Below are 22469 nucleotides of genomic sequence, written 5' to 3'. Positions count from 1 at the left end.
GCAGTTGATGCCAAGCAGAATAGATTATAGTTGATGCTGAGCTATACATAATTCAACATGTACTGAGTAGATAAGAAGATGGTGTGTGTCAAGCACTGTGAAGTTAATAGGAGCCAAGCAATGCAAGAAAACTAACAGTAGCTGAGTAATGCAGGAAACATAGTGGATGCTGAGCAATCTAGAATAGATGGTGCCGAGCATTAGTATTACTTCATGAGCCAAGCAATGCAGGATTAGCACAAGATTTTGTGCCAATACAAACCAAGATGTAAAATAGTTATGCATGACTCGTGATAGGATAAGGAGATATGATCAAATCCTCCCATTTACCTATAAGATCCTCATGCAGCCAATCAGAAAATGGAATTGCATGCAGCCAATGGGTGAAATTCAAGGGTTTTAGTAGGAACATTTTATCCAAGGATGCATAATGATCCACAAATCTTTATAAGGGAGTCTTGAATCCTTTGAACAAGAGTTGGAGAGAAGAAGGAACAACAGAGCCTTTTATTGAGGTCATTGCAGAACATTGGTATCAAGGATTTAGTGGAAATGAAAACATTTATATATCTAGATGATCATAATAGAATAAGGAATACAATCAACTGATCAGATCTAGTAGAGATCAGGGATAGACGAGCAGATCAAGAGCCTGAGATCAGCATTAGAGATTGCATTAGTTTAGGTGTATTATTCAAATACTCTCTCACAATTATATTAGGAATTTGGAAATCCTATTGAGTTAGGTAGGCTTAATAGCCTTATGTAAATCCTTTAATAGGGTGACATTCCAAGTTGAATGTTCTTAAGTCCTCTAATAGGGCACACTCCTAATAGGGTGTAGAAATCCTTTAACAAGGTCACATTTAACAATGTGTTTTAGCCTAACAGGGTAGGCCTTTAATAGGTCAGACCATCAAAAGTGGTTGAAATTAATTGCTGGAGTAATTTCATGGGTATCATCCTCACCCTAGTTTTACCTTCTTATTCTTGGAGGGTTTTTGGGTCACCAAAATCTCAAGTGTTATGTGGTGATGCATGTTTTTCTCTCATGATTGTTTAATGTTTATATGCATGCATGTTAATTTTAGTTATATGTTATTAAGGGTTTAAAATTGGTTAAAAGGTCAAAACTTCTAATTCATCCCCCTCCCCCCCGTCTTAGAAGATCTCTTCCCAATAAGACATTCCAACATTGACAGGTGAAGAATACCTTTGAAATTGATGAACTGATGCTCAATCCTTGCTATGATTCATGCAAATGCTTTGATCTTTCTTGTAAATCACTTCTTCACTCTACTTGTTCTTGCTTTGTGTTTGTAATGATGGAAAATATGTGAAATTCAACCTTATACCCTTTCAAAAGATAGTATTTATTGAATGGTTCATGTACAGCTATAAACTCAAATTCAATGCAATTTCTATTTCACTTGGAATTCATTGGTTTTACCATCACTTGGCAACTATTAGAATTACCCTTACTTGGTAGCTACTACTGACTTGTCTTCAACTGACTCTGGCTGACAGCTATACACATACTAGTACTTTACTCAACAATTGAAGAGGACTTTTTACACTCAACAATAATGTGAAAACTTAAAGATTTGACCTTACTTTTTCTTTATTATCTTGCATCTTTCTTCATGCTAATATATATTTTTTAGTACTAACTTCTTTTGGAACTTACGTATGATAAAAAAAATTTAAATATCAGTGCCACATACCTCCTTTTTCTTAATTTGATGAGATGTGACCACTTGACCTATCAGATAAAGTGATCCTTTCATTTGATGTGTTGCTTCCATCTTTCTTCCTCCATGTTTTGTTCATCTCTTCTATGGTGTGTTCAACATCTACCTTCCCTTTTCCCTTTTTGAACTCTAACTTAGGTGCCTTTGTCCTTGTTGGGTAGTGCTTGCTAATATGACCAGTCTTCAAATAGCTAAAGCATGTAGTTTGACTCAACCATCTGTTGTAGTTACCACTGAAGTGTGTTCTTATGTAGCTCTTAGGGATATGTCCATACTCTTAAAAATAATGATAGCTATGTCTTGTATTCTAATCCTGTTGGAATATTCAAATATGGAAAGAATACTTATGAGGGGGGGGGGGGGGGGGGGTGAATCATAAGTATCACACTTTAGCCAATAAAACTTTTAACTGCAAGTAAAGTGCATGCATGTAAATACATCAAACAAATATGAAACTAAACACATGCATCAACAACTCATAACACTGGAATTTGGTAACCTAGAAACCCTCCAGGAATAAGAAGGTAAAACTGGGGTGGGGATGATACCCACAAAAATTACTGCAGCAATATTGTTCAACCACTTCTAATGGTCTGTCCTGTTAAAGGCCTGCCCTATTAAAGGCTTTACACTGTATCAATAGTGACCTGGTTAAAGGCTTTACAAACACTTAACATGAAGTGTCACCCTGTTAAATGATTTTAATCACCTAATTTAAAGGATCTGATGAAATAGTTGTTAAGCTAACCTATTACCATAGGATTTTCATTCTAATACAATTTCTAGAAAGTATTAGGTATAATGAACCTGGTAGTTTACAATCCTTGATTGCAGAATGTAGGCACCTGTTCCACTTTCTCTGATCTTGATCCTTTTGTGATCTGATAACCCTCGCTTCTAAAAATAGTTTTTTTATTTTACACCCTTGTGTGTCCACTCATATATATTTGCAATGAAATTTTGTCTTCCTTATAAAGACTTCAAGGAATTAGGGTTAGATATGGATCTACGATCCACATTGAATCTCAATTTCCCGCTCAATACTTGTCTTTTACTAATTGGTTGCATGCCTTTATCATTTTTCTTATTGGCTGCATGTAGATTGCATAGGAAATATAAAAGATTCGATCTCATCATTAAATCCTTTGAGATTTTCTTTATGTCAGCTACAAAAATTGTTTGCATCAAAGTTTGTGCAATTACAAACTCTTATGTTGATATTCTGAGTTACTCGACTCCTGAAGCATTGCTGATGCTCGGCACATGTTGTTTCCTAGATAGCTCGGCACCTAAACAAAACTATATCACTCAGCACCTACTATTACTCGACACTTGTTAACACTTGGCACTTGTTGACACTCGGCACTTGTTAACACTTTGCATTTGTTAACACTCGGCACTTGTTACACTCGGCACTTCATATTGCTTGGCACTTATTCTTGATCTTGGTTAAGTGTATTGACACTCAGTTGTCAAATTTATTCTTTTAAGCTAACAATCTCCCCCTTTGACATGAGTGGCAAAAACACTTAACTAAGATCCTTGTGACTCCTTATTAATTGATCCTGTATGTACACTCAATGAGTTCTGTCCTGTTCAAAATTTGCTATCTCAAAATTTGCTCCCAAAATTTTCTATCTCCCACTTTTATCATTAGTTACTCCCCCTTTTATCATACACTTATCATTTCATTCTTGTACTTAACTTCCCCATACTTAATCTCTTCTTATCACTCCTGCTATCTTATTCTCCCCCTTTTTGACACTTATGTCAAGGGTCTTACAAAGAAATGTCATACTTGGCCAAAAATGTACTATTTACTTCAAGGAGTACCTTTAGAGCTGCATCCCAATTTGCTATTGTGACATCCAATGTCTTATGCTAGATGGCAATCTCTGTTGCTAGGTGTACAAGTCCATCATATGAAGAAAGATTGGGGTCTTTCTTGAGGACTATCTCTACATTTATCTGCTCCTTGTGAAGTAGTTCCAAATGAGGAGTTATTGATGATTGAATTTGCATCAATTTAGCTTTTGTGGTTGCCTCCTCTGCTGCTAAGACAACTAACTCTCTTTGTGTGTGAAGTGATTGGGCAAAATGCTTCTCACTCTAAGCTAGATTGGTGGGGAGTTGCATGCTAGAAATCTTCAAATTGTTCTCCAAGCTCAGTATAGGGAAAAGATGTTTCCTAGTACAATTTTAACTGTTATAACTTTCTTTGCCAGTTCTTCTTGTGACAGTGCTATATCACTGGATAATTTACTATTTACCTTGCCTTGGAACTTCCTTTCTAACCATTCGAGCAATCTAGCATTTTTTTCCTGGTCTTCACTAGTCACTTGATCAACTATATCAGATAGTTGCTCTATAATTGGTCTTGACTCATCTAGAGACTGTAAGTAGAAAGCTTCTGTGAATATGTCTTTGATTTCATTCAGCGTAAGATTATGCTTATGTTCTTTTCTTAGTGCTTTTTGTCTCCTTATTCTATCCAATGCACTCTAAATTTCATTAATCTTTTCTTTAGTAAGAGTGCTAGATTCATAATATGGGATCTTTATTTCTTCATCAAGTTCAAGAATTCCATAGTGAAGTTTTCTGACTGCCTTTGATGAGCTCGAGCCTGGTGCCCTGATTTGTAGCTATAGCCCATCTGTGCTTGGCTACCGAAGAGTCTGTGTTGGAGTACCAAATTTTGGTAATGCAACCAGTGTTTGTATTGTAGTTTCCTCCTTCTTCTTTGTCTCATCTTTTTCTTCAACTTGAGTATCCCTTTTATGATTGCTAGGTGGGGTTGAACTTGTTGGTTGTTCATATGTTTCTTTTATTTCCCCTGCTATTGTACTCAACATTTGAAGTGTATAAGTGACTACACATGGTGGAGGTGGTGGTGGAATAAATAGAATACCAGTAGTTTCTATGGTCTAAGGTGGCACTTGTGCTTTTACCTTGACTATCTCTATTTTAACTTTTGGATTCTGTAATTCATCAACACTGACCAATATAGGATTTGCACTTAACTTTGCTAATAGTGATGATTGGTCAAGGATTTCTAAATCCTCTGCAGTTTATGGATTGCTATTTGGATTTGTAGTGTCTGTAACATCTTTAATTTTTATTATATCTGTAGGTGTGATGGTGGTATGAGGAGGACTAGGAGGAGATACATGTGTGTCTAGCATACTTTGATCTTGTCGCTCAGCTGTATCTTTCTCTTCCTCTTTCTCCTCTGTATGTGCCTTTTCTTCATTTTCTTCTTTACTCTTCTTCTCCACTTGTTCCCTCTAAAATGTGTTCTTATGCAGTTCTGTGGTATATGTCCATATTCTTGACAATAGTGACAACTGTACCTGGTGTTGTAATCCCAAAATTCATGGTTTGATGTCTTTGTTGGTTGATTTACTATCCACATAGGCTTTGATCTACATTCAAAAGCTCTATGTCCATACTTTTTGCAATTATAACAATTTCCATCAAATCTTGATGTCTTAGTAGTTTTAGTTCTGCATTCATATGCTTGATGACCTTTCTTCTTTCATCTATGACAATGGTTTATTCTTTTAAGTTTATCATGCTGATGGACATTCTTGCTTTTACATACATTAGATGTATGTCCTTTCTTTCCACAGAAATGACATGTAGGTTTAATATCTTTACCTTTATCACTTCTTTGTTCTACACTCTTTGATGATTCTCCAACTTCAGTGCTATTGTATCCAAGTCCTAATGTATCATGGGTTGATCTTGGGGATTTCAGTGTTTGCTTAAAATATTTGATGGCTTTACTTGACTTGTTGAGATTCTCTGCCACCTCTCTTTCTTTGTTCAATTCATTTTGCATTTGTTCATGTTGCATCTTCAAATTATAGATCTCAATATCTTTCACATTGAGTTCATGATTAAGGTTCATCATTTGGGCAAGTGTATCCATCTGCATGTTTGATATCCTTGTCAATTTAGTACATTTTTTTTCAAGTCTATTTGCAAGATTTCTTTTGTCATTTTCCATCATGACGTTATCATCAACTGCTCTTTTCTTTTGTTCAGTAATTTCACATATCATTATGGCCTATGATTCATGTTCCATCTTGAGAGATCTTATCTCCTCTATTTGAGCTTTGTTTTTCTCATTAGTTCTGCTATTGCTGCATCAAACTCTTTAGTGTCTCCGTTGGAAAATATGTTTGTGGTATCAATCTCTTTGTAGTTTATCTCATTTTCGGCTATGGCTAGATCCTTCCTTTTTTTTAATGATTTTCTCAACTTGTTTCTAAATTCCTCCAAGCTATGTAGAGAAATTTGCACATCTATCACCTAATTTTCAATGATCTTTCCAAGTTTGAAAGCTTCCATCTTTAGATCTTTTCCTCCAAGTTGTTAGGGTTTTCCTTGTGAGAACCTGTATAAGCTCTGATACCAATTGTTGGAATATTCAAATATGGAAAGAATACTTATGAGGGGGGGGGGGGGGGGGGTGTGAATCATAAGTATCACACTTTAGCCAATAAAAATTTTAACTGAAAGTAAAGTGCATGCATGTAAATACATCAAACAAATATGAAACTAAACACATGCATCAACAACTCATAACACTGGAATTTGGTAACCCAAAAACCCTCTAGGAATAAGAAGGTAAAATTGGGGTGGGGATGATACCCACAAAAATTACTGCAACAATATTGTTCAACCACTTCTGATGGTCTGCCCTGTTAAAGGCTTTACACTGTATCAATAGTGACCTGGTTAAAGGCTTTACAAACACTTAACATGAAGTGTCACCTTGTTAAAATATTTTAATCACCTAATTTAAAGAATCTAATGAAATAGTTGTTAAGCTAACCTATTACCATAGGATTTTCATTCTAATACAATTGCTAGAAAGTATTAGGTATAATGAACTTGATAGTTTATAATCCTTGATTGCTGAATGCAAGCACCTGTTCCACTTTCTCTGATCTTCATCCTTTTGTGATATGATAACCCTCACTTCTCAAAATAGTTTTTTTTTTTTTGCACCGTTGTGTGTCCACTCATATATATTTACAATGAAATTTTGTCTTCCTTATAAAGACTTCAAGGACTTAGGGTTAGATATGGATCTACGATCCACATTGAATCTCAATTTCCTGCTCAATACTTGTCTTTTACTGATTGGTTGCATGCCTTTATCATTTTTCTTATTGGTTGCATGTAGATTGCATAGGAAATATAAAAGATTCGATCTCATCATTAAATCCTTCGAGATTTTCTTTATGTCGGTTGCAAAAATTGTTTGCATCAAAGTTTGTGCAATTATAAACTCTTATGCTGATATTCTGAGTTACTCGGCTCCTGAAGCATTGCTGATGCTTGGCACATGTTGTTTCCTAGATAGCTTGGCATCTAATCAAAATTGTATCACTCAGCACCTACTGTTACTCGGCACTTGTTAATACTCGACACTTGTTAACACTCGGCACTTGTTGACACTCGGCACTTGTTAACACTTGGCACTTGTTGACACTTGGCACTTGTTAACACTCAGCATTTGTTAACACTCGACACTTGTTACACTTGGCATTTCATATTACTCAGCACTTATTCTTGATATTGGTTAAGTGTATTGACACTCAGTTGTCAAATTTGTTCTGTTAAGCTAACAAATCCTAGTTATAGGAGGTCTCATAGCTTCTCCCCTTTGTTGTCTTGTTTGATGACCATGTGGAGTTGGATCTACATTCAAAGGCTCTGTGCCCAAACTTTTGACAATTGTAGTAGTTTCCTTCTAATTTTGGTGCATGCATACTTCTAGTTTTGTATTCATGTGCCTAATGACCTTGTTTGTTGCACTTGTGACAATGAGTCATGTTCTTAGGCTTAGCATTCTGACTGGCATTCTTGCTCTTGCAAACATTTTCTATATGTCCTTTCTTACCATAGTGATGACAAATAAGTTTAGGTTTCTTACCTTTATTGTTTCTTTCCTTTGTAGCTTTGGATGATTCCCCTTCATTAGTGCTTATGTATCCCAATCCTGATGTGTCTTTACTAGATCTAGGGGATTTCAGTAGTTGCTCAAAGTACTTGATGGCTTCATTTGGCTTGTTGAAACTTTTAGAAAATTTCTTTTCTCTTTTTAGATTATTTTACATTTGTTCATTTTTCAACTTCAGTGTAGTTATTTCAATGTCCTTGACATTCAACTCATGAGCATTGATCATTTGGCTTAGGGTGTCCAATTGCATGTTTGAGATCCTAGATAGCTCTACTAACTTTTCTTCCAATTTTTTTGCCAAAACTCTTTTGTCTTCTTCAATCATGGCCTTGTCTTCTATAGCTTTCTTCTTTTGTTTAGTTACCTCACATAGCAGTATAGCTTGTGATTCTTATTCTAGCTGGAGATTTCTAATTTCTTCAGCTTGTGCTCTATTCTTTTCCATCAGATCTATAATTTTTGCATTGTACTCATAGGGTTTACCATCTACAAATAAATTTTTGGTGTCAATATCTTTGTATTGTGTGTCATTTTCTACCACATCAATCTCTTTCCTTCTCTTCAGAAAAATTCTCAAAGAATCTCTAGCTTCATTCAATTATTGTAGTAAGAGATGTATCTCAATCTCCTAATGCTCAATGGTCTTTCCCAACTTGTAAACTTCCATTTCAAGATCTTTTCTCCAAGTTTTAAGGCTTCTCCTAATGAGAACATAGCTTTGATACCAATTGTTGGCAATACAAATAGTAAATATATACTTTTGAGAGGAGGGCGAGGGGACGGGGGAGGGTTTGAATCAAAAGTACTAGTCTTTAACAAATAAAACTTTGAAATTAAAATAATGCATGCATTTACATATTGAAATAACATGTAAAGTAAATGTATACACATAAACACTTGACACCAGATATGATTACATAGAAATCCTCCAATGAGAAGGTAAAACTGGGGTGGGGATGACAACCACAATTCTTTACTATTGTAGCAATAAAGTGTCACCTATTAAGAGTACAAAGTCTGACCATTTTCATGCTCTACCCTATGAAAGGCCTCCCTTGTTAAAGGCTTACAAAGGATTATTAGATCCTACCCCATTAAATGATTTTAACACCTTGTTAGAAGTGTGCCTAGTTAAAGGAGTTTAAAACACTCACTTGGAATGTCACCCTATTAAAAGATTTTACAATGACTATCAAATCAACCTTAGTCCAAAGGATTTCATCCTGTTGATACAGTTGTTAGAAAGTAATAGTAGAATGTTTGATTTGATAACTTACAACTTTGCCTTGCTAATTGTAGATCATAGTTTTATCCATCTTGATCCTCTTGATCTATTGCAACAATGTTGTATAGCTTCTCCTCTATTTTGAAAATTGATTCTGCAATTCTTTCACACTTCTAAGTCACCTTGAAAGTTTTTTGATCAATTCACCCCCTTTTACTTCCTTCATTTCTTTTCTCACACCACTTCCTTACATACACATACACGCATGCTAAATTATGGGGCTTTGTCTCCCTTAAAAAATACTTTGGTGGCTTAGGGTTAGGTATGAATCTATGACTAAGATTCATTCATTTTCTCACTTAATTCCTTCCATTTTTCTGATTGGTTTCATGCTGATCACATAGAAAATCTAAATAGATCTGATCTTATCTCAAAAGCTTTGATATTTATCCATAAGTCGGATTTAAAATGGTTTACATAGTTGTTTGTGCTATCACAAACAACTAAGTCCATTCTATGTTATTCAACACTTGATAATACTGATGCTCAACACTTACTATAATTCTATCTTTCTCAACACTTGAACTTGCTCGACATCAACTACTCACTCAAAACTTTGAATTGCTTAACACATGAGTGACTTGGCAGTCATTGCAACTTGGTATCTATACATATTATACTTGGCATGTGTTACTAGCTTGACATGAATTTACTAAATATCTTAAGTGTGTTGACACTTAATTGTCAAAACCAAACTAAGATCAACATCCCTTTCAATTTTTTATTTTTTTTTGCATCTCCTTCTCCCTTTTCCTTCAAAGCAGTAGTTAGGTGTATCCTAATTGTAAGGAAGTTTGAATCAGAAGTACTAGTCTTTAACCAATAAAACTTTGAAATTAAAACAATGCATGCATTTACATATTGAAATAACATGTTAAGTAAATGCATCCACATAAACACTTGACACCAGATATGATTACATAGAAATCCTCCAATGAGAAGGTAAAACTAGGGTGGGGATGAAAACCACAATTCTTTACTATTGTAGCAATAAAGTGTCACATGTTAAGATTACATAGTTTGACCATTTTCATGCTCTACCCTATGAAAGGCCTCCCTTGTTAAAGGCTTACAAAGGATTATTAGATCCTACCCCATTAAAGGATTTTAAAACCTTGTTAGAAGTGTGCCTACTTAAAAGACTTTAAAACACTCACTTGGAATGTCACCCTATTAAAGGATTTTAAATCAACCTTAGTCCAAAGGATTTCACCCTACTGATACAGTTGTTAGAAAGTAATAGTAGAATGTTTGATCTGATAACTTACAACTTTACCTTGCTAATTTTAGATCGTAGTTTTATCCATCTTGATCCTCTTGATCTATTGTAACAATGTTGTATAGCTTCTCCTCTATTTTGGAAACTGATTCTACAATTCTTTCACACTTCTAAGTCACCTTGAATGTTTTTTGATCAATTCACCCCCTTTTACTTCATTTCTTTGCTCACACCACTTCCTTACATACACATACACACATGCTAAATTATGGGGCTTTGTCTCCCTTAAAAAAAACTTTGGTGGCTTAGGGTTAGGTATGAATCTATGACTAAGATTCATTCATTTTCTCACTTAATTCCTTCCATTTTTTTGATTGGTTTCATTTTGATCACATAGAAAATCTAAATAGATCCGATCTTATCTTAAAAGCTCTGATATTTATCTATAAGTCGGATTTAAAATGGTTTACATGGTTGTTTGTGCTATCACAAACAACTAAGTCCATTCTATGTTATTCAACACTTGATAATACTGATGCTCAACACTTACTATAATTCTATCTTTCTCAACACTTGAACTTGCTCAGCATCAACTACTCACTCAACACTTTGAATTTCTCAACACATGATTGACTTGGCACTCATTGCAACTTGACATCTATACATATTATACTTGGCATGTGTTACTAGCTTGACATGAATTTAGTAAATATCTTAAGTGTGTGGTTACACTTAATTGTCAAAACCAAACTAAGATCAACATCCCTTTCAACATTTTTTTTTTTTTTGCATCTCCTTCTCCCTTTTCCTTCAAAGCAGTAGTTAGGTGTATCCTAATTGTAAGGAAGTTTGAATCAGAAGTACTAGTCTTTAACCAATAAAACTTTGAAATTAAAACAATGCATGCATTTACATATTGAAATAACATGTAAAGTAAATGCATCCACATAAACACTTGACACCAGATATGATTACATAGAAATCCTCCAATGAGAAGGTAAAATTAGGGTGGGGATGACAACCACAAATCTTTACTATTGTAGCAATAAAGTGTCACTTGTTAAGATTACATAGTTTGACCATTTTCATTCTCTACCCTATGAAAGGCCTCCCTTTTTAAAGGCATACAAAGGATTATTAGATCCTACCCCATTAAAGGATTTTAAAACCTTGTTAGAAGTGTGCCTACTTAAAGGACTTTAAAACACTCACTTGGAATGTCACCCTATTAAAGGATTTTACAATGACTATTAAATCAACCTTAGTCCAAAGGATTTCACCCTACTGATATAGTTGTTAGAATGTAATAGTAGAATGTTTGATCTGATAACTTACAACTTTGCCTTGCTAATTTTAGATCGTATTTTTATCCATCTTGATCCTCTTGATCTATTTTAACAATGTTGTATAGCTTCTCCTCTATTTTGGAAACTGATTTTGCAATTCTTTCACACTTCAAAGTCACCTTGATAGTTTTTTGATCAATTCACCCCCTTTTACTTCCTTCATTTATTTGCTCACACCACTTCCTTACATAGACATACACACATGCTAAATTATGGGGCTTTGTTTCCCTTAAAAAAGACTTTGGTGGCTTAGGGTTAGGTATGAATCTATGACTAAGATTCATTCATTTTCTTACTTAATTCCTTCCATTTTTCTAATTGGTTTCATGTTGATCACATAGAAAATCTAAATAGATCTGATCTTTTCTTAAAAGCTTGTATATTTATCCATAAGTTATATTTAAAATGGTTTACATATTTGTTTGTGCTATCACAAACAACTAAGTCCATTTTATGTTATTCGACACTTGATAATACTGATGCTCAACACTTGAACTTGCTCGACATCAACTACTCATTCAACACTTTGAATTTCTTAACACATGAGTGACTTGGAACTCATTGCAACTTGGCACTATACATATTATACTTGGAATGTGTTACTAGCTTGACATGAAATTAGTAAAAATCTTAAGTGATTTTACACTTAATTGTCAAAACCAAACTAAGATCAACATCCCTTTCAACAATTTTTTTTTTTTTTTGCATCTCCTTCTCCCTTTTCCTTCAAAGCAGTAGTTAGGTGTATTCTAATTGTAAGGAAGTTTGAATCAGAAGTACTGGTCTTTAACCAATAAAACTTTGAAATTAAAACAATGCATGCATTTACATATTGAAATAGCATGTAAGTGCATCCACATAAACGCTTGACACCAGATACGATTACATAGAAATCCTCCAATGAGAAGGTAAAATTAGGGTGGGGATGACAACCACAAATCTTTACTATTGTAGCAATAAAGTGTCACCTATTAAGATTACATCGTTTGACCATTTCCATGCTCTACCCTATGAAAGGCCTCCCTTATTAAAGGCTTACAAAGGATTATTAGATCCTATCCCATTAAAGTATTTTAACACCTTGTTAGATGTGTGCCTACTTAAAGGACTTTAAAACACTCACTTGGAATGTCACCCTATAAAAGGATTTTACAATGACTATTAAATCAACCTTAGTCCAAAGGATTTTACCCTGTTGATACAGTTGTTAGAAAGTAATAGTAGAATGTTTGATCTGATAACTTACAACTTTGCCTTGCTAATTTTATATTGTAGTTTTATCCATCTTGATCCTCTTGATCTATTGTAACAATGTTGTATAGCTTCTCCTCTATTTTGGAAACTGATTCTGCAATTCTTTCACACTTCTAAGTCACCTTGAATGTTTTTTGATCAATTCACCCCCTTTTACTTCCTTCATTTCTTTTCTCACACCACTTCCTTACATACACATACACACATGCTAAATTATGGGGCTTTGTCTCCCTTGAAAAAGACTTTGGTGGCTTAGGGTTAGGTATGAATCTATGACTAAGATTCATTCATTTTCTCACTTAATTCCTTCCATTTTTTTGATTGGTTTCATGTTGATCACATAGAAAATCTAAATAGATCCGATCTTATCTTAAAAGCTTTGATATTTATCCATAAGTCGAATTTAAAATGGTTTACATAGTTGTTTGTGCTATCACAAACAACTAAGTCCATTCTATGTTATTCAACACTTGATAATACTAATGCTCAACACTTACTATAATTCTATCTTTCTCAACACTTGAACTTGCTTAGCATCAACTACTCACTCAACACTTTGAATTTCTCAACACATGATTGACTTGGCACTCATTGCAACTTGACATCTATACATATTATACTTGGCATGTGTTACTAGCTTGACATGAATTTAGTAAATATCTTAAGTCTGTTGACACTTAATTGTCAAAACCAAACTAATATCAACATCCCTTTCCACATTTTTTTTTTTTTTGCATCTCTTTCTCCCTTTTCCTTCAAAGCAGTAGTTAGGTGTATCCTAATTGTAAGGAAGTTTGAATCAGAAGTACTAGTATTTAACCAATTAAACTTTGAAATTAAAACAATGCATGCATTTACATATTGAAATAATATGTAAATTAAATGCATCCACATAAACACTTGACACCAGATATGATTACATAGAAATCCTCCAATGAGAAGGTAAAACTAGGGTGGGGATGACAACCACAATTCTTTACTATTGTAGCAATAAAGTGTCACTTGTTAAGATTGCATAGTTTGACCATTTTCATTCTCTACCCTATGAAAGGCCTCCCTTGTTAAAGGCATACAAAGGATTATTAGATCCTACCCCATTAAAGGATTTTAACACCTTGTTAGAAGTGTGCCTACTTAAAGGATTTTAAAACACTCACTTGGAATGTCACCCTATTAAAGGATTTTACAATGACTATTAAATCAACCTTAGTCCAAAGGATTTCACCCTGCTGATACAGTTGTTAGAAAGTAATAGTAGAATGTTTAATCTGATAACTTACAACTTTGCCTTGCTAATTTTAGATCGTAGTTTTATCCATCTTGATCCTCTTGATATATTGTAACAATGTTGTATAGCTTCTCCTCTATTTTGGAAACTGATTCTGCAATTCTCTCACACTTCTAAGTCACCTTGAATATTTTTTTATCAATTTACCCCCTTTTACTTCCTTCATTTCTTTGCTCACACCACTTCCTTACATAGACATACACACATGCTAAATTATGGGGCTTTTTCTCCCTTAAAAAAGACTTTGGTGGCTTAGGGTTAGGTATGAATCTATGACTAAGATTCATTCATTTTCTCACTCAATTCCTTCCATTTTTCTGATTGGTTGCATGTTGATCACATAGAAAATCTAAATAGATCTGATCTTATCTTAAAAGCTTTGATATTTATCCATAAGTCAAATTTAAAATGGTTTACATAGTTTTTTGTGCTATCACAAACAACTAAGTCCATTCTATGTTATTCAACACTTGATAATACTAATGCTCAACACTTACTATAATTCTATCTTTCTCAACACTTGAACTTGCTCAGCATCAACTACTCACTCAACACTTTGAATTGCTCAACACTATAGTGGCAAATTTCATCAATCCCTATTGTTTCTTGGCTGCCCCTTAGAATAGTAGGGCTGTCCCCTACTTGTAGTAGGGCTGTCCCCTACTTATAGTACGGCTATGGGCATGACACTAGATTCTCTACGTAACAAGCCTGCTATAGCATCTTCTCACCCACCCATGTTCCGTATAGAATCTGCCCTTAGAACCATCCCCCCCACCCCCAGCAACTAGAGTCCCACCCTAACCTGCCTTTCAAAGAGTAGGGGATAGTTGGCATGTGTTACGAGCTTGACATGAATTTAGTAAATATCTTAAGTGTGTTGACACTTAATTTTCAAAACCAAACTAAGATCAACATCCCTTTCAACAATTTTTTTTTTTTGCATCTCCTTCTCCCCTTTCCTTCAAAGCAGTAGTTAGGCATATCCTAATTGTAAGGAAGTTGGCCTTTGCTGGAGACTCAATCTCATAGTTCAAGTCCCATGGCTTGGAGATTGTTTCCATATTATGCAAAGTTTTCTTTATGTCAAACTTTACGAAAGGGTGAAAACTTTGGCTATAACAATCATATTTACATCATTACAATACAATCTGATAAATGAGCTCTCCACCTACGTCTTATGACTTATGCCAATGAATAATGAATAAAAAATGTAAAAATAAATAGAAATGTATACAAAATCCATTTCACCTTTATTCACATCTATATTTCTCCCTTTACCTTTATTTGACATCTTGTTCACATCACATTTTGCTTATCAACTCTATTTCCCCCTTATTTTTGAACACTGTATGTCACTACTGCTAGGGTTGAATTGGTGGAAGTAATCCACATTTTTCAATGAATTCCTTTTTAAATTTTGTAACCATGGTCAATGTATGATCCCATGTGGTTCTTTTTATTTCCAAAACATTATTACACAATTGAAGTCTTGCAGCTAAATCAATTAAACTATCATACACTGAAAGATTATTGATCTTCTATGACAAGATCCTATTTTTTTTTAGTTCTCTCTACATGACCTCCAAATGAGATATCATCATCACCTAGATGGAGATCAATTTGGATCTCATGTCACTTTCAACTACTTGAAGCTTGATCAATGTACCTTGATCATTTAGTAAATTATTATAATGATCAATACTTGATCCTACTGACTCTAAAATAATGTTGTTGGATCTCTTAATCTCAAACTAAATTATATTTATTTATGCTTGTATGTTATTAGTGAATCTTGGGACATCTAACAAAATTGTTGTACAAAGGTTGTACCTTCTTAATTAACTCAGTCATAACCTATACTTTATCCCATAGTTGTACTTTTTGCTTGGCAATGGTTATAGAGACTTTGTCCATAAACTTAGTTTCAAATCTTCTAGCAGACTAGTCCATTAAATTATCATTTTATTCCATATCTCCAACATTCACTTGATCAACTATATTTACAAGTTGATTTATGATTGATGCATCTTCTTCAAAATTTTGAATGTCAAAATCATCAGCAAAAATATCCTTTACATCATACAATATGTATTTTTGTTTGATATCTCTTCTTAGGTCTTCTTATCTCTTTTTCTTCGATAAAACTTCTTACAGAAAAATAGTTTTCTCCAAGGTGAGATTTTCCAGGTCCAATTGTGGAATCTCAATTATTTTATATAGACTAACCTCAATATTTCGTGAAATATCTTTTATTGCTTTCCTCTTTCTATTAGCTAAAGGAGTGTTGCTGCTCGACATTACTTTTTGAGTTAGTGAAGGGTTGTAACCACATGGTCTTTCTTATGCATATTTTCTTGAGAAAACAATAATTTGACTCTGTTAAGCTTTATTTTATTCTTTTCCTTCGTTAATATGAGGTGCTGAAACAATCTTATCATTTACACTTGCTTCTTTCTCTTCACCATCTGCCTCTAAATTTGTGAGCATTAACTACTCAACCTCTAGAGTTTCAGGGGTGTTGGTATTTATAGAGGACATGTTACCTTGTGGACTCAATACACCTAAACTTTCTCCACTATTGTGACCATCTTTAATGTTTAAAGTATCTATCTCTTCTTTCTTTGTAGATAAGCCAAAAATGCTCTTCCATATAAACTCACTTTTTTGTTGCACAAGTTCCTCTTTATTCAGTAATATTAAAAAATGTTCTATACTTAGGAACAAATCTATTCCTATACTTCTCCAAAAATGTGTCTTGTTTCTCCTAGGATAGATCAGGCATTACTCTGACTAATGCATCAGTCCTTATCTTTTTCTCTTCCTTCTCTACTTGTTCCCATCTTATTTTCAATCTAGCATACAAGTCTTGAGGTATCTTCCTCTCTCAATAATAGACTTAGGTTTTCTCTAAGGTGGTCCTTTGGACAATCTCCTTCTTTTGGTTTTTGGGGCACTAGATAGCCTGTATTGCTTTCTACTTTGTAGAATGCTTGACACTAGTAGCTACCCTAGTCCTTGGCTTATTTGGTGGTGGAGATGTCACTGTTAGCTTCTTCTTTGTTCCTTCAACATTCTTGCTCATTAGGAAGATCACAAATACGAATCTTCCCTTTTCATCTTCTTCTTCCTCCTCTTCCTCACCACCACTATCTTATTCTTCATTTTCACCAAGACCTTGTGTCAATTGTAATGATTAATTTCCCTAGCCTAGGGTGCCTAGCTTAGCTTCTAGGTCCTCAATCAATTTCTTCCTTTTCTTCTACTTGGAAGCCATCCTAATGTTCATAGTTATTCTTTCTTTGGTTTCCTCATATCTACCAAAAGGTTCAACCTTAACATCTATCTCTTCTTTTAGTAGTGCATCAATGTTTGCACTCACTACATCATTATTTAGCTCATATTCAAAATTTTGTAACAAAGCCTTCCTCAACTTAACTGCTTATAAAAATGTGATGTCCATATCAACAAGAAAAAATATGTAACTATAATATTTTATGACCAATTCTTCAGTAATCCTCATTCTCCTTTTCATCTTTTTCTTAAATTCATCAAAGTAAGCATTCATTACATTTTAAAAATTTTCTCCCAATTGAATAATATACTCATTGACATGTCTTGTCACTAGTTTGTCTTGCTCCCATACAACATCATAGATACTAGGAAAATACTTCTAGATGTAAAAAAATATACAAACAATGAGGGATCCAAACTTACACATTGAATTCTTTGCTTTTCTTATTGATGACATATTTTTTCAAGTTGTAACCTCTGCAACTCAGCAAGATCATACTCATGATCTTTCACCACAATCTTTCAATCTTGATCCATAGCTATACAAGGTACACTATTCAATCTTCTCCATTGATAAAATTTGTGAGAAATGACTCTCACTAAAAATTGAATTAGTGGATCAAAAATGTTTGTAATGGATAGACCACATCCATTCCACTTGACTCCTATTTTTTGCTCTATTTCTTCATGGCTCAAACATCATATGGTTTTCTTCTTGTCTAGGACTAGATAATGTCTAAACCTATGAATTATTTTATTTTTGATCTCCACTAGTCCATGCCATCATTTCTACTCAAAATAACTTTTATCAACTCAATTTTGAATTTTTTTTGGGAATTCTAGGGCACAAGTTAACCCTTTCCTCTCAACAATTTGAAATTCATCCTTTAAGATTCCTTCATTTTAGAACATCTCATAAGCTTCTCTAATTTCACAATCTCCCACTTCTCCAATTTTGCACATATAATAGCTTCTGACATCATGGATCATAATGAGTTTTGGTGGTATCAAAGATAGTGCACCCATAGAGCCTTCTTTCATAGTAATCTATGGAATATCAAGAAACCTAGGTGGAGGAAAAGTGTAACCCTTCACTAGTTGAATTCTACTAACCTCTTGAATTATTATAATAGTTGATGAAGCTACCATGATCCTAGTTAGGGTTTTAAGCTCTTTCTTCTCTAGATACTCGACATAATTTAGATCTTCACTTATTCAAGATTCTCCTTCCATATACCTTCTTTTGATTGATTTAGGGTCTCCATTAATGTTGTGTACTTGGGTGAGTGGAAGCCGATTATCTCGATCGATGTTGATTCCTTTCAACTAGGTTTTTGTAGTATAAATCAATTTTTTCCATGTCATTTTATCTCTTCCATTCATCTTCTGAAGTGCTCGATCTATGCTTTAATGCTTGGTCAACATTGACAATTTTAGTAACACTCAAAAACTTATCACGAATTTGTTCTTATACATCTTATTTTTGTGAATATGAACTGTTCATACAATTATATGCAATGAACTAATGTATGATATGTCAATTAACTATATAGTTCCATGTTGGAATTACAATAGGAAAGGTTAACTTCTAAGGGAGCGAGGGGGGGGAGGGGGGGGGGGGGGGGGTGGTGTGGTGGTGAATCGGTGCTTTAAATTTTGACCAACAAAAATATTTACCACACATCCATCTCACATATTTAATAAGTAAACTGAAATACCATGCAAAACATATACATCTAAAGCATGTAAACAAGTAAGTATTCACATATATGTTACACAAGATATGCTTACCCAGAAACCCTCCAATGAGAACATAAAATTGTAGTAGGGTTAACACCCACAAATCTTCACTACTACAATAATAAAATGTATCCAATGAAGGTTACAACGCTTGATCATGAACCATGATCTACCCTATGAAAGGTATGCCCTACTAAAGGCTTACAAAGACTATTAGGTCTCACCCTGTTAAAGGATTTCAACATCCTATTAAAAAAATTCCTGATTAAAGGACTTAAACTCACAATTAAGCAAGCACTTTGTTATAGGATTTCAATACAACCTACTAGGACAACTCTATTAAGAGATTTAACTAATTCACCTATTAGAACATCTCAAAAATGATCCTATAGTTAGCACTCTAATGCTTGATGATAGATCACCTCTATTTTTTGTGTACTTGATTCTTCCTAATCAAATGACTCTTTGATGTTCACTATTTCCTTCCTTTTTTCTCTCCAACTAGTTTTGTAATAAAATTTAGATCATAATACCTTGATCACTATGAATGTCCTAGTTTGTGCATGCAAAACTCTCCTTGATTATTCATTCATTCCCTTTCTTGATCATCATAATAACTTTAGGGTTTGTCCTCCTTAAAAAGACCTAGGTGACTTAGGGTTACGTGTGAATGAATGGTTGTGATTCATCTATATTGCTACTTAAACCTTCCCTTTACCTAACTGGGTGCATGTAATGCATGGGGATTCCAACTTGAGATTCATCCTTATCACCAAAATATTGTAATTCAAATTTTAAGTCAGCTCAAAAATGGTTTACATAGTATTTTGTACCAATAAAAACAACTATGACAAAACTATGTTACTTGGCATCTGAAGTCCCTGGTGCTTGGTACATACTAACTCCAATACTATTACTCAACATCTGAATGACTTGGCATGCATTTCTTGCTTAGCTCCTAAATCACTTAGCACATACTATCTTCTTGGCACTTGAGTGACTCAACACTCATTGTTTACTTAGCATGCACTAACTTATATGTTGTGTTCGGCATATGTTACTTGTTTGGTATGAACTAAGTAAATGAATTAAGTGTATAGACACTCACTAGTCAAAACCAATCTAAGATTAACAATATCCCCCTTTGATATGAGTGTCAAAAACACTTGGGCATACATTAATACTCTTATTCTTATAAGCATAACATAAACTCTTATTCAGCTTCTATAAAAAGCTTCAAAATATCAAAATTTTGCAACATGACTTATACCTCAAAATCTTATAACTCCCTCTTATTTGTGTGATCTGTTATGTACTATATTCTATATCAAAATCTTTCTCTTGTCGAGTAGATTTTCCTCAACTAATACTCTTTCTCTATTTTTTTCTTTCTTCTCTTACTCTCCCTTTACTCTTATTCTCCCATTCTTGCTCCTCCTTACTTGTTCCCCCATAGCTCTTACTCCCCCTTTTTTGACACTAATGTAAATTAGTTATATGGTAATAGTGTGTTTATCCAAAAAAGATTTATGGACCTCAAGAATAAAATTAAGACCTACATTGCAATTATCACATGCTACCTCCAAAGACTTAATTTGGATAGCCAACTCAGCAGTGAGGTGTACTAAGCCATCTAATGTAGAAAGATTGGGGTCTTTCTTCATAAGTGTTTGTGCATAGCATAGCTCCTTTTGTAGAAGCTCCATGTGAAGAGTCAATGCCAATTGAATGTTGATTAGTTTAACACTTATGTTAGCTTCATTTGCATGTAATGTTGCTAACTGACTTTGGGTTTGTAACAGGGTCCTAAAGTGTTTCTCACTTTGAGATGAAGTCATGGGAAATTTAGCTCTAGATGACTACATTTGACTTTCCAAGCTTAGGATGTGATTCCTTATCTCCTGTGTGAAGAGTGTAGGATTACATAGATTGATTTATAGAGAGAAAATATTCTCTATTACCTTCTCCACACTATCTATCTTAGTTTCCAACGTAACTTTTATTAGTGAAATCTCACTAGATATTTTCTCATTCACTTTAGTTTGAAATTTCTTCTCAGACCATTCTAACAAGTTGACATTAGTATCTAGGTCTGTATTACTTACTTTTTCCACTATGTTTGTCAATTGTTCAATGATTTTATTTTTTTCATCTAGAGTAGGTAGACTAAATGCATCTAAGAAGATGTCTTTGATTTCAACCAAATCTTGCTTCTATCTATGCTCCATTTTGAATAGTTCTTGATGTTTCTTTCTTGTTGGGGCCTCTTGAAGTATACCCATCTGCTCAATAGTCAAACTTAGGTAAAACAATTTCTTCATCTAGGCTAACATCTCCATAAGTTATTACCTCTTCTACCTTAGATGAGCTAGGACTCAACACTAAGGATTGCAAAGGTGTTGCATCTGTGCCTAGCCTCTAAAGAATTTGACTATAAGGAGTTCTAGATTCTGGTAATGTTACCAGTTCTTGTATTACTTTTAGTTCCTTCAACTTGGGTGTCAATTTTTTCACTTCATGCTTGTCCTTTTCTGCCTCTTTGATTATAATTACACCTTGAATTTGTGTTGGAGCTATAGGTACATCTACCTAACCTGTTTGACTTGGTGTCCAATAATTAAGTATTGTTTCAACCTTATCTTCTCCAGATGTCTCACCCTTGTCTTCTTTATGTTCTTGAACATTTTGTGAGACTGGAGTGCTTTCCATGGGTTTACTGACAACACACATCCTACTATCTCCTTCCTTTGATATAAAACTAAGTGTGGTGAAGGTTGTACACTTGTGACTTGAGGAGTGAATGTAGTTGTTTCTTGTATTTTCACTTCTTCCCCTACAGTCATAGAATCTGACTTTTGAATTTCATCAACACCTACCAATACAGGGTTGTCACATGATTTGGCCTATAGTGTGGATTCGTCAAGTGTACCTTTCAAATCTTCCTCTATTAGCAGATTGATGTTTTGAGTAGTAGAATTAGAAACATCCTTTACTGTAACAATTTTAGTACTTACATGTATTACCTATGGAGGACTGGCACTTGACATTTGTGTATCTTGTACAATCTAATCTAGTTACTACTCTTCCTCAACTATTTCCTAATCATCAATATTCATATTAGTGCCTCCCTCAACTAATCCTTCTTCATTGTTATCCTCTTTATCATCTTCTACCTCAATAGGTTCTTTATCACCTTCTTTGGTTGTGGTTAGTCCATGTCCGAGTTTCCACATTTGTTTGGTCTTCTTTACAACATCCTCTATGTTGTTCTATAATATGATAAATGCCCTATATTTAGGTACAAATCTGAAAGCGTAT

This window comes from Cupressus sempervirens, chromosome 3 (assembly GCF_028749045.1).
Source record: "Cupressus sempervirens isolate cs-2001-9-10 chromosome 3, ASM2874904v1, whole genome shotgun sequence".
Classification (NCBI taxonomy): Eukaryota; Viridiplantae; Streptophyta; class Pinopsida; order Cupressales; family Cupressaceae; genus Cupressus; species Cupressus sempervirens.
The sequence above is the reverse complement of the archived record's forward strand: the minus strand, read 5'-3'. Positions refer to the sequence as shown.